Here is a 14596-nt window from a genome sequence, read left to right on the forward strand (position 1 = left end):
TAAATTCCTGCCCATTTTCCAAGAGGATGACACACCATCATGCAAAAAAGTCAGAAAGGAGGGGCAGGGGACCCTTAGAAGCACATAATTCAATTTTCTACCAAAATTCAAACTTCCCGCAAGGGGGGCATAGCACATTCCCGCCAAAAGCCGCCATCTTGGGTAATGGTACTCGCGTCATCAGCTGACGTCTTGGCCGCCATCTTGGATGACATCATACGCTGTTGCCAACTGTACAGGCACCCATCTTGTATAACGGTACTCATTTCATCAGCTGACGTCACAGCCGCCATCTTGGATTACGGTACTCACGTCATCAGCTGGTGTCACGACCGACACCTTGGACAACGGTATTCGCGTCATCGGCTGACGTCAAGGCCGCCATCTTAGATGACGTCAGTGAGGTGGTACGAATGTGGTCCCACTACTGTTAGTTTAAGTAGTGTGTAAGTCTAGGGACCGATGACCTCAACAGTTTGGTCCTCTAGGAGTTCACACCCATTTGAACATTTCTAACAGTTGCTTCTGTTCTTTTAAATCTTGCGCTATTGTTTGTAATGAGAATCGATATTCTGTTTTTTGTTAGTATAAACAGACTACGATTGTCTGCAGTAAACTGGCTGTACTTTGCAATGGAATGGAGCACTTATACTAGAACACACAGGTTTAATGACAGGTGCTGTGGTTGCACTCGAAAACGACTTGAGGGCTGATGCCGGGATGAAACGTCAGTCGGGTAGGCTGGCAGGGGGAAGAGGAACAACTGCCCTTTGAGAATGCGCATATGGATGCAATTTCACTGACGGGGGGCACCAGGCGTCATGGGCCACCCGAAGTGGGAAGCAACGGTCCAACCGGCCTTGCGCACTTAAAAAATATGTTCTGGGAGTCCGCCAAAAACCGAGCCAACGAGCTACAGTCCTGCATTTCAATTGTGTATGTCCTGCTTAACAAAAACTAGTTCCTAATTTCAAGTCATAGAGGCAAAGAGGGTCGGTCTCCCACCAAGTCATCTGGAAAGATTAATTGCTGTTTAAAAGCCGCAGTGGCTACAAAATGACAGTAACAGCGTATTGCTCCATCTTTGAGCACAATATAGTAAGCCACGCGGAATGGCCGCACGGTTAGAGGCACGATGTCACGGATTGCGCGGCCTCTCCCGCCGAAGGTTCGAGTCCTACCTCGGGCATGGATGTGTGTTTTGTTCTTGGCATAAGTTAGCTTAAGTAGTGTGTAAGTCTAGGGACCGATGACATCAGCAGCCTTTGACGCCTTAAGAATTCACACACATTTTGAACGATACAGTAGCAATTTTGCGAGGCCTGGATCGACAAGCCATTGGCAGGTTTCCGGAGGTGGCATCAAATGTCTACGCACAGGTCACGCAATTTCCATAAAGTAAAGGGTGGCGGTTTTATGGGCGCGGAGTTGTAACCCCATAACGACCCAGATATGTGCCATCGGATTCAGATCAGGCGATTTTGGTAGTCCAGGAGTCAACGTAAGTTTACTATCAAGCTCCCAAAACCATTGTAGCACGATTCTGGCTTCATGAGACTGACAGTTAACCTGCTGAAAGGTTCGATCGCCGTCGACGAAAAAATGGTTCAGATGGCTCTGAGCACTATGGGACTTAACATCTGAGGTCATCAGTGTCCTAGAACTTAGAACCACTTAAACCTAACTAACCTAAGGACATCACACACATCCATGCCCGAGGCAGGATTCGAACCTGCGACCGTTGCGGTCGCGCGGTTCCAGACTGTAGCGCCTAGAACCGCTCGGCTGCTCCGGCCGGCGCCGTCGACGAACACGTTAAACATGAAGGGATACATGTGGTCTTCAGTAATGTACAAGTAGTCCGTGGCTGTCATAGTGCCTTCCATTACTATCACAGGTCCCACGGAAGCCGAGGTGAATGTCGTCTCGTTGTGCCTGTTTCCACCAGTCGTTCGTGTGGATGACGTTGTATCTGGATGCGAGCATAAAAATCATGTCACAAGAAACGTGATTCATCTGAGCAGGAGATCCACGATCCGACTTCGTTGATTCTGTGCCCAATGCAATCGTAATTCGCGATATCGCTGGTACTTAGGCGAACACAAAGGAGTCGTCTGGTACGGAACCGTATATTCAACGACTTTCGCTGAACGATGCGCTCCGAAACAACAAGCCTCCTACCTGCACGTTCTGCGTTGAGGCGTGGACGTTAAGCTCCTTGTCGTCCACTCGCGGTTTCGCCGTCCTTCAACCACTTTCCATAGGTGATTGCGACAGTGCCACGCGAACAGTGGACCAGCTTCCCCGTTTACGAGTCTCCCTCTCATTCGCCGGACAGTAATAATCTGCCCTTTCTGAAAATCGCTCACGTCAGTGAATGTTTCAATTTGCGACCAACATAGTCATTAGAATGTTCACTCATTCAGCGCTGCTCTGATTATATGGTTTCCTTATCGCCTCACCTTCCCGCAATGTCACCAGGCAGTATTCAGTCTAGAAATAAGCAGCGGTCGCAGTGTTTTGGCTCATTAGCCTATAAGCATTATACGCTCTAATAAGACAATAAAACCGGCGCACCACGAAGGAATCATCCGAATGGGACGAAATCGGTAGATGTCATGTACATGTAGAGACAAACAGATGATTGCAATTTCAGAAAATTTGGATGATTTGTTCAGGATAAACAGCTTCACAAATTGAGCACGTCAATAACGCATTCATTCACCTCTGGCCCCTGTGCAGGTAGTTATTCGGGTTGGCAGTGATTGGTGGAGTTGTTGGACGTCTTCCTGAGGAACATCGCAAATCCCGACGTGGTAGAAGAGCACTGCCCATAATGTTCAAAACGTTCTCAATCGGGGGGAGATCCGGCCAACTTGTTTACCGAGGCAGGGTTTGGCAAGCACGAAGACAAGACATAAAAACTCTCGCCGTGTGAGGGCGGGCATTATCTTGCTGAAATGAAGCCCAGGATGGCTTGTCATGAATGACAACCAAACGGACGTAGAATATCGTTGACGTACCGCTGTGCTGTGAGGGTGCCGTGGATAACAACCAAAGGGGACCTGCTATGAAAAGAAACGGCACCCCACACCATCACTCCTGATATCCCGCTACTGTCCAGAGCATCTCCCGACACACCTTAGCAGGTAATATGGGCTCAGTTCGAGGCGGGACTCATCAATGAAGATAAATCTACTCCAGTCAATGAGCTTCCCGGCCTAAGTTGGTGTTGGTATACTTTTTATTAACGTCCTCAGAACACAGTCAAGCTATGATGTGTTTTGAACATCCTCATTTTTCCTTCAATTTGTGCACTCTGAGTTACAACGTACTGTGACTACCTAGAGAAAATAATAATAAAAAAAAAAGATTTCCTACTGTCAGCCAAGACAGTCGAGTACTTCGAAAAACTTCTATCTACTGGAAGAATATTGTTTGACTTTAAATGATTGCGAAACAACATTTCACCCAACAAACTCATTGAAATAGAACACATTGTATAATAGCCTTCTTTTTTTTGTAACATCTTTTCCATTTTCTGAGAGACGTCTTTTCCCATTTTACACAAACGGCTCCTAATTTATTCCTAGATTTTTTTCGCTTATTCTACGCGCCCTACAAGTGGCATTCTGATTGCTCCAAAGCAGTGATGGCACCAGGAATACATCCATAATTTGATTTTATGTACGAAAGTTTGTCTGAAATTTCAGCACTAGACATCAATTCTTGGGATAGTCTAATTGAAGCGGCTTCATTTCTGTCGAATAAAGCATCGATGCTTTTCATACTGTTGAAGATGTGGCAGTAATAGTTACGACCATCAATCCAGGACGCCATCTTATCTAACAGGAAGATGGTGGTAAGGATATGTATGGGGCTAAAATTTAAATGCTGGAACGCCTGAAGGGGCTTTCAAAAATACCATTTCGACACTCCTAATAAATTTATTAACAACTCTGAATTTACCACAAATCTCATCTCTCTGAGTTAGATATGAGCTAAACAACTCGCATGCACCATTTTACTGTATAACGCTTTTAATAAATCGGCAGTTTTCAATGTATAAGGCAGAGCATTCGTTACGAAGAATAGCACATTATGCTTAACGTGCTTCCTAAGAACTCACGAGGATTGAAGTCAGGGGAGTGCATCCGGCCGGGGTGGCCGTGCGGTTCTAGGCGCTACAGTCTGGAACCGCGTGACCGCTACGGTTGCAGGTTCGAATCCTGCCTCGGGCGTGGATGTGTGTGATGTCCTTAGGTTAGTTAGGTTTAAGTAGTTATAAGTTCTAGGGGACTGATGACCTTAGAAGTTAAGTCCCATAGTGCTCAGAGCCATTTAAACTATTTAAGCGGAGTGCAGTAGGTGGTATAGCACTCAGCAGCCCCATTAGTCAAACAAATCAGTAACAGCTTGCACTGTACGTTCTTGAGCATTGTCCTGGAAAATGATGGTCAGGTCCTGCAGAAAGTGTCATCACTTCTGTCTCTATGCTGTTCATTTTTGGAACACAACCTACGACCAGGTTAGAGACAGAAGTGATGATACTTTCTGCAGGACATGACCATCATTTTGCAGGACAATGCTCAAACACGGACAGTGCAAACTGTTACTGATTTGTTTGACTGATGGGGCTCTAAGTGCTATACCACCTACTGCGCTCCCATGATTTAAACCCTCGTGAGTTCAAAATGTTGTTCAAATGTGTGTGAAATCTTATGGGACTTAACTGCTAAGGTCATCAGTCCCCAAGCTTACACACTACTTATCCTAAGGACAAACACACACACCCATGCCCGAGGGAGGACTCGAACCTCCGCCGGGACCAGCCGCTCGTGAGTTCAACTCGATTTCTAAACTGCAGGAAACACTTCACGGCATTCGCTTCAGAACTGCTACAAATTCGTTGGGCAATAGACCGCGCCGCTTGAACTGTCAACACAACTGTCACTGCTAAGAGTATCCTACGACTTCCACATCGTTGGCAACGGGTTATACGCAATGCTGGTGACTACTTTGAAGGTCAGTAAAACTTTGAAACACGTATCTATTTTGTACGAGCTGTAAATAAATAGTTGCCACTGTCAAAGTTCCAACCCTCGTATTTAAGGAACATGGTCTTACGGTTACATGCCCTGTCATAAAAATCCTAGCCGTAGTTATATCATTAATGGAATGTATGCTTCGTCATAGTATCTAGACGGCGGATAATAAAGTTGTTGTAGCAACTGCTATTGTTGTGCTCTTCAGTCCGTGGACTATTTTGATACAGCTCTCCAAGCTGGTCTATCATGTGCAAGCCTCTTCATCTCTGCATAACTACCGCAACCTACATCCATTTGAACGTGCTTCGTCTTCCTGTACAATTTTTATCCCTGATAGTTCACTCTATTACTAAATTGACGATTCCCTGATGCCTAAATATATGTTCTATCAACCTAACCCACGTTTAGTCAAATTGTGCCATTAATTTCTTTGATCCCAAATTCGATTCAGTATCTCGTCATTAGTTATCCGATCTACCGACTAATCTTCAGCGTTCTCCTGTACCACCACATTTCAAAAACTTTTATCTTCATGTCTGAACCGTTTAACGTTTACACTTCCGTAAGCTATCTCGATGGGTTCTATAAGAGACATATTTATGTAGAGTCACCACAGATCTGCTACATTATTTATTATTCTGCAGGTAGTTGCGTATTTATCTAATCATCTCGTAGTCCGCAGCTCGTGGTCGTGCGGTAGCGTTCTCGCTTCCCACGCCCGGGTTCCCGGGTTTGTTTCCCGGCGGGGTCAGGGATTTTCTCTGCCTCGTGATGACTGGGTGTTGTGTGATGTTAGTTAGGTTTAAGTAGTTCTAAGTACTAGGGCACCTATGACCATAGATGTTAAGTCCCATAGTGCTCAGAGCCAATCCTGATGTAATAGATATCCTATTATCCTGACCCTTCTTCTTGACTGTTTTCTACTTTCTCGTATTCCTTTCCTTGATGATTCCTTATCAGTGCAACTAATTTCAGCATTCTGTAGCACCACATCTCAGATGCTTCGATTCTCTTCTGTTCTAGTTTCTCCACAGTCCATGTCTCGCTACCATACAATGCTGTGCTCCAAACGTATATTCACAGGAATTTCTTCTTCAAATTAAGGCCTATGTTTGACACTAGTAGACCTCTCTTGGCCACGAATGCCCGTTTTGCCTGTGATAGTCTGTTTTTCACACTGATCAGCCAAAACATTACGACCACTGCCCACCGCGACGTTGGATGTCGCCTGGTGACATTACGGGCACGTAACGCAGTAGCAAAAGTATACAAGCGGAGCAGACACGGACTGGTGATCAGCCTAACGAAGATATCTCTGTAATGTCAAAGCTGGTCGAATGTTCACATGCTATTGTCGTCAGCATCTACGGAGAGAGGTAGAAAAACAGTGAAACTACCACTACGCGCTAAATGATTGGACATCCACGACTCTTCACAGAACAAGGTGTTCAGAGGTTTGTCTGCCCTGTAAAGTAGGATAGATGTTGATCTGTGGCATCTCTACCGAAAGAGAATAATGCTGATGCAAGCTTAAGTGTTTCGGAGCACACCGTTCATCGTACACTGTTGAATATGGAGCTCTGCAGCAGCCCATCCCTAAGCGTTCACATGTTGACCCAATGACACCGTCAGTTACTATTGCGATGGACACAGGACCATGGGGGTTCGGCCGTCGATAAATGGAAACGTGTCGGCTCCTCGGAAGACGCACATTTTTGCTACAGTAAGTCGAGGGTTGTCTCCGCAAACACCGTCATCGAGGTGAACGGCGGCTCCAAACGTGCTGGTGGGTGGAATATTAGACTAAGGGAGACATTCTTCTGCGCTTGCGTGGGACCTGTGGTAGACATCGAAGACCACCTGCATCCCTTCATGCTTGATGTCTGCTCCGACAGCGATATCAGCAGTATAGCTGTCCGTGTCTCAGAGCCAGAACCGTGCTACAGTGGTTTGAGGAGAATTGTGGTAAACTCACGTTGTTGTTTCGGCCACCAAATTTGCCTGATGTAAGTCCTATGGAACCTAGCTGGGACCCTATCGGGCGTCATCGCCGCATACGCAAATCAGCGGCCCGTTATTTACGCGAATTAGCGAATTACATGACCTATGCGTAGACATCTAATGCCACATACCTCCACCAACCTACCAGCAAACTGTCGGATCCCTGATACGCAAAATCAGTGATTTATTTCGTTCCCAAGACAGACAAACAAGCTATTAAGAATATGGTCTTAATGTTTTGGCTCATAAGTATATATCCTCCTTGCTCCGTCCATAGTCGGTGGCAGAATTCCTTAACTTGTATTTGGTGATCACCAATTCTGATGTTCAGATTCTCGCTGTTGTCATTTCTACTACTTCTCATTACTTTCGTCTTTCTTCGATTTATTCTAATCTACACTACTGGTCATTAAAATTGCTACAGCAAGAAGAAATGCAGATGATAAACGGGTATTCTTTGGACAAATATATTTTACTATAACTGACAAGTAATTACATTTTCACGCAATTTGGGTGCATAGATCCTGAGAAATCAGTACCCAGAAAAACCACATCTGGCCGTAATAACGGCCTTGATACGCCTGGGCAATGAGTCAAACAGAGCTTGGATGGCGTGTACAGGTACAGCTGCCCATGCAGCTTCAACACGATACTACAGTTCATCAAGAGTAGTGACTGGCGTATTGTGACGAGCCAGTTGCTCGGTCACCATTGACCAGACGTTTTCAATTGGTGAGAGATCTGGAGAATGTGCTGGCCAGGGCAGCAGTCGAACATTTTCTGTATCCAGAAAGGCCCGTACAGGACCTGCAACATGCGGTCGTGCATTATCCTGCTGAAATGTAGGGTTTCGCAGGGATCGAATGAAGGGTAGAGCCGCGGGTCGTAACACATCTGAAATGTAACGTCCACTGCTCAAAGTGCCGTCAATGTGAACAAGAGGTGACCAAGACGTGTAACCAATGGCACCCCATACCATCACGCCAGGTGATACGCCAGTATGGCGATGATGAATACACGCTTCCAATGTGCGTTCACCGCGATGTCTCCAAACAGGGATGCGACCATCATGATGGTGTAAAGAGAACCTGGATTAATCCGAAAATATGACGTTTCGCCATTCGTGCACCCAGGTTCGTCGTTGAGTACACCATCGCAGGTGCTCCCGTCTGTGATGCAGCGTCAAGGCTAACGGCAGCCATGGTCTCCGAGCTGATAGTCCATGCTGCTGCAAACGTCGTCGACCTGTTCGTGCAGATGGTTGTTGTCTTGCAAACGTCCCCATCTGTTGACTCAGGGATCAAGACGTGGCTGCACGATCCGTTACAGCCATGCGGATAAAATGCCTATCATCTCGACTGCTAGTGATACGAGGCCGTTGGAATCCAGCACGGCGTTCCGTATTACCCTCCTGAACCCAACGATTCCATATTCTGCTAACATGTCATTGGATCTCGGCCAATGCGAGCAGCAATGTCGCGATACGATAAGCCGCAATCGCGATAGGCTACAATCCGACCTTTATCAAAGTCGGAAACGTGATGGAACGCATTTCTCCTCCTTACACGAGGCATCACAACAACGTTTCACCAGGCAACGCCGGTCAACTGCTGTTAGTGTATGAGAAATCGGTTGGAAACTTTCCTCGTGTCAGCACGTTGTAGGTGTCGCCACCGGCGCCAACCTTGTGTGAATGCTCTGAAAAGCTAATCATGTGCGTATCACAGCATCTTCTTCCTGTCAGTTAAATTTCGCGTCTGTAGCACGTCATCTTCGTGGTGTAGCAACATTAATGGCCAGTAGTGTATACTGTGTATTTATTGGACTGTTCATTCCATTCAACAGATCCTGTACTTTCTTTACTTTCATTGAGGATAACAATGTCCTAAGCGAATCTTAACATCGATATCCTTTCACCTTCATTCTTAATGCTACTCTTGAACCTTTGTCTTATTCCCGTCATTGCATCTTCGACATATAAATTGAATAGAAGAGGCGAATGGCTACATCCCTGTCTTACATCCTTTTTAATCCAAGCACTTCGTACTTGGTCTTCCAGTCTTATTGTTGCCTCTTGTTTCTTGTACATATCCTATATTATCCGTCTTTTCCTATGGCTTACCCCTATTTTCCTCAGGGTTTCGAACATCTTACACCATTTTGCAAGGTCGAATGCTTTTTCCAGGTCAACAAATCCTGTGAACGTGTCTTGCTTCCATTATCAACCACAACGTCAACTACATCTCTGCTGCCTGTAACTTTCCAAAGCCAAACTGATCGTCATCTAACAGATCCTCAATTTTCTTTTCCATTCTTCTATATATTATTCTTGTCAGCAAGTTGGCCGCGTGGGCTGTTACGCTGACTGTGCGATAATTCGAATTTTAAATTTGTGTATTCAACAAAAAAAATGGCTCTGAGCACTATGGGACTCAACTGCTGTGGTCATAAGTCCCCTAGAACTTAGAACTACTTAAACCTAACTAACCTAAGGACAGCACACAACACCCAGCCATCACGAGGCAGAGAAAATCCCTGACCCCGCCGGGAATCGAACCCGGGAACCCGGGCGTGGGAAGCGAGAACGCTACCGCTGTATACAACATTTCCACAAAATTATGTTGCAAAACAATAAGATACATCAGCTTTGTGACAGTTATAGACAAAAATGTCAGATAAATAACGCTCCAAACCTTTGCTATTAATTTCGTTTCGTTTCTGTGTGGGGTTTTTGTTAGCACATCGTTTTGTGATTTGTTAGCACTTGGTAGCCTTAGATCAGATCGCGAAGTCAGAGGCGATACGTAATATTTTGGAGTCGGCGCGAAATTGGAAGGAGTTGCTTGGTAGTGAAGATCCAAAAAAGAGGTAAATTTTTATCTAGGTGCTGACGGCTAGGAGACAATAGTAGGGGTCGGGTAGAGTGAAAAGTTGGCGGTGTATTATTTCTGTCGATTCCCAAGTATAAATGGAATGTTAATGCGGACGGCCACTCGAACTTCTTTGCAGGCGAGTTTGAGAGGAGGAGTGGGTCAATACAGGGAGCGCATACCGCGGCTATTCTGGTGGGAAGCGCGGCCCACGCAGGAGGCGGCGGCGGTGGGCGCGTGTTGCGTCAAGCGGCGCGTGCTGGCGTGTGGCGTGCCGCGGCTGTTGACTCTGCCCCGCGCCGCCGGGTGCTGGCGCTGGCGGTGGGCGGTGAAGTATTGCCGCCGAATTCCAGCAGAGATACGCGGCCGCGGGCCGTCATATCGGGGGCGGCGAAGGCGGCGGGTGGTGGCCGCCTATTTCGGGCGGCGCCGCTGACAGCCAGGAATGTTGGGGGAGGTTGCGCACGGCGCACCATACAAGGCGCGACACGCTGCCTCAGCTGCCGCCGCTGGAATCCCAGATAAGGTGCAGCCCTGCCGCTTATCTCGACACCCCGCTGTCTTCTGGCCGGCCGCGGCCCCCCATACCAGGTGTCCGACCCGGCCACGGAAGTGTCGAGAGCCAGCGATGAGTTCTTCCTGATAAATGAGTTCGCTGTCGCGATGAGCGTACTAGGGCGTTCGAGAGGTGGGCGGCTGAATGTGATGTTGCCGTTGACACGCTGTACTTCGAGCTTCAGTCCTCTTCTAGCATAGTCCGAATTTAGGTTTACAACTGTATCTTTACATCACTTTGTAATGGTCGCCTAGTCGTAGATATTGCTAATTGCTATAATCGCACTATTTCACTCCATTTTACGGAGCTTGTTAGCACTTGATGTTAGGTTGGCGCCATTAAAAGGCATTGTAGTAATCGCTGCTGCTTGCTGGATCGCTGCTGTGTCTCGATGCTGATGCTGGCTCTAAATCTGGTTGTCTAGGGTAAAAACATGAGGTCCCGTGTTTTTTATGTGCTGTTGATGATAAAGAGCGAGCGAAACCAACAAATATGTAAACATCAAATATTTATTACTCTGGTGGCCATCTTAATTCCACTGTCCACCAAAGACCATAACACAATACAAAGTAGTACTTCCTTTACATGTTCTTTGCATTGTTTATCCACCTCAAACAATAACACACAAACACACTTTACCAAAGTGACGTTCCGACTGTCTCTCCAACCCTTCTTGCTGCTTGTATTTATAACCTTGTCAAAGAACTACTAAAAAGAGATATAGTTTATAAGTCACATGTACATCTGTTATCATAATTTGTGCAGAAAAGTTATTAATTTGCATCGAGTGACATAATTTAACATGTTATTAAAATGACAGACAGATTTGTTGACTTGACAGAATAATTCTTTGTTACAAAAAGGCCGTTTTTTAGAAGTTTGTCAGTTGACTTCTCTAATTTGCATAAATAAGTAAGTAACATGAATTATTAAGAATTACATTGGTTTTCGTCTAAAATAGGATTGATTACGTGAATACTGAGTGAAAACGCTCCTAGTGAACAAATAGGTTTCACTGGGTGATTTTTATTTAAGGAGATCCAAAATACCTAAGTTGGCCACTATTTTTCGTACTTCATATTAATTATTTAAGATGAACTTAGTGTTTTTACATGATGACATTTGCTGTATCAGTGATCAAGTGATATTAACTTTTGTGTGGGTCAGTTATTCAGTATAATTTAATGGGTTGACTGTTTATGGAGACATGTTATGCAATCATTGTTAACATACACAATAACTTTTCTATAATCATAAATACTCGTTAAACTGGTTGAATTTGGAGGGTATCGCATACTTCGGTAAAGTAAAGCCTTTAATATGTTCTGTTACAACTTCAAATGAATGCTGGGACGGCTCCTTCGGGGCCGAATTTTTCACCATCCTTCTCTACATCTAAAAGCACACTTCGCAATCCACCGTATGGTGCATGGTGGAGGGTACTTTGTACCACTATTAGTCATTACCTTTCCTGTTCCACTCGAAAATAAAGCGAGAGAAAAACGACTGTCTACATGCCCGCTATGACCCCTAATTTCTCTTGTGTTCGTAGTCCTTAAGCGAAATGTACGTTTGCAGCACGAGTGACTAAATATCGGAAGTTCGTCTCCCACAAAGCTGAAATCGGAAAGCAGTCACCTGACGTTCCTCGTTCGTGTGATGCTATCTTTGTATCGATAGAAATATTTACGAAACCCTCTTTAAGGAATCGATCGCAGCTAAATATTTGTAACAAGCAAAGGTATAAATATGATTACTGCTCGTTTCATTTACAACAATTTAAGTCGTGCTCTTAGATTCCTATCTAACAACACACTCGGAAATCGCACCATATAACGAATAAAAAGCAAAGCACTGATAACAAGCAAGACTATAAACACGATTGCCCCTCGTTTTACCCACAGCAATTTAAGCTGTACTGTTAGATATGCCTAACCACACCACCATACACCAATGGAAATCGCGAATATATATATAATATATATACAGGGTGAGTCACCTAACGTTACCGCTGGATATATTTCGTAAACCACATAAAATACTGACGAACCGATTCCACAGACCGAACGTGAGGAGTGGGGCTAGTGTAATTGTTTAATACAAACCATACAAAAATGCACGGAAGAATGTTTTTTAACACAAACCTACGTTTTTTTTAAATGGAACCCCGTTAGTTTTGTTAGCACATCTGAACATATAAACAAATACGTAATCAGTGCCGTTTGTTGCATTGTAAAATGTTAATTACATCCGGAGATATTGTAACCTAAAGTTGACGCTTGAGTACCACTCCTCCGCTGTTCGATCGTGTATATCGGAGAGCACTGCAACATACGTCGCGTTTCTACAGAATGATCTGCCAAAGTTGCTCGAAAATGTCCCACTGGAAACGCGTCGACGTATGTGGTATCAGCATGATGGTGCACCTGCACATTCCGCAATTAACACTAGGCTGACCCTTGACAGGATGTTCGACGGGCGTTTCATAGGACGTGGAGGACGCATAAATTGGCCAGCCCGTTCTCCTGATCTTACACCTCTGGACTTCTCTCTGTGGGGTACGTTAAAGGAGAATGTGTACCGTGATGTGCCCACAACCTCAGAGGATATGAAACAACGTATTGTGGCAGCCTGCGGCGACATTACACCAGATGTACCGCGGCGTGTACGACATTCATTACGCCAGAGATTGCAATTGTGTGCAGCAAATGATAGCCACCACATTGAACATCTATTGGCCTGACATGTCGGGACACACTATTCCACTCCGTAATTGAAAACGGAAACCACGTGTGTACGTGTACCTAACCCCTCATGGTAATGTACATGTACGTCAGTGAAAAAGACCAATAAAAAGGTGTTAGCATGTGGACGTAATGTGCTGTTCCAGTCTCTTCTGTACCTAAGGTACATCACCGTTCCCTTTGGATCCCTACGTAATTCGGTGCTCTCCGATACACACGATCGAACAGCGGAGGAGTGGTACTCAAGCGTCAACTTTAGGTTGCAATATCTCCGGATGTAATTAACATTTTACAATGCAACAAACGGCACTGATTACGTATTTGTTTATATGTTTAGATGTGCTAACGAAACTAACGGGGTTCCATTTAAAAACACGTAGGTTTGTGTTAAAAAACATACTTCCGTGCATTTTTGTATGGTTTGTATTAAACAATTACACTAGCCCCTCTCCTCGCGTTCGGTCTGTGGAATCGGTCAAACGGATATCAAACGCCTTTTTTTTACAATAGGAACACTCATTTTTATTACATATTCGTGTAGTGCGTAAAGAAATATGAATGTTTTAGTTGGACCACTTTTTTCGCTTTGTGATAGATGGCGCTCTAATAGTCACAAACGTATAAGTACGTGGTATCACGTAACATTCCGGTATTTGCTTCGTGATACATTACCCGTGTTAAAATAGACCGTTTACCGATTGCGGAAAAGGTCGATATCGTGTTGATGTATGGCTGTTGTCATCAAAATGCCCAACGGGCGTGTGCTATGTATGCTGCTCGGTATCCTGGACGACATCATTCAAGTGTCCGGACCGTTCGCTGGATAGTTATGTTATATAAGGAAACAGGAAGTGTTCAGCCACATGTGAAATGTCAACCACGACCTGCAACAAATGATGATGCTCAAGTAGGTGTTTTAGCTGCTATCGCGGCTAATCTGCACATCAGTAGCAGACAAACTGCGCGAGAATCTGGAATCTCAAAAACGTCGGTGTCGAGAATGGTACATCAACATCGATTGACCCGTACCATATTTCTATGCACCAGGAATTGCATGGCGACGACTTTGAACGTCATGTATAGTTCTGCCACTGGGCACAAGAGAAATTACGGGACGATGACAGATTTTTTCCACGCGTTCTATTTAGCTACGAAGCGTCATTCACCAACAGCGGTAACGTAAACCGGCATAATATGCACTATTGGGCAACGGAAATTCCACGATGGCTGCGACAAGTGGAACATCAACGACCTTGGCGGGTTAATGTATGGTGCGGCATTATGGGAGGAAGGATAATTGGCCTCCATTTTATCGATGGCAATCTAAATGGTGCAATGTATGTTGATTTCTTAAGTAATGTTCTACCGATGTTACTA

Source organism: Schistocerca nitens, chromosome 1, assembly GCF_023898315.1.
Source record: "Schistocerca nitens isolate TAMUIC-IGC-003100 chromosome 1, iqSchNite1.1, whole genome shotgun sequence".
Taxonomy (NCBI): Eukaryota; Metazoa; Arthropoda; class Insecta; order Orthoptera; family Acrididae; genus Schistocerca; species Schistocerca nitens.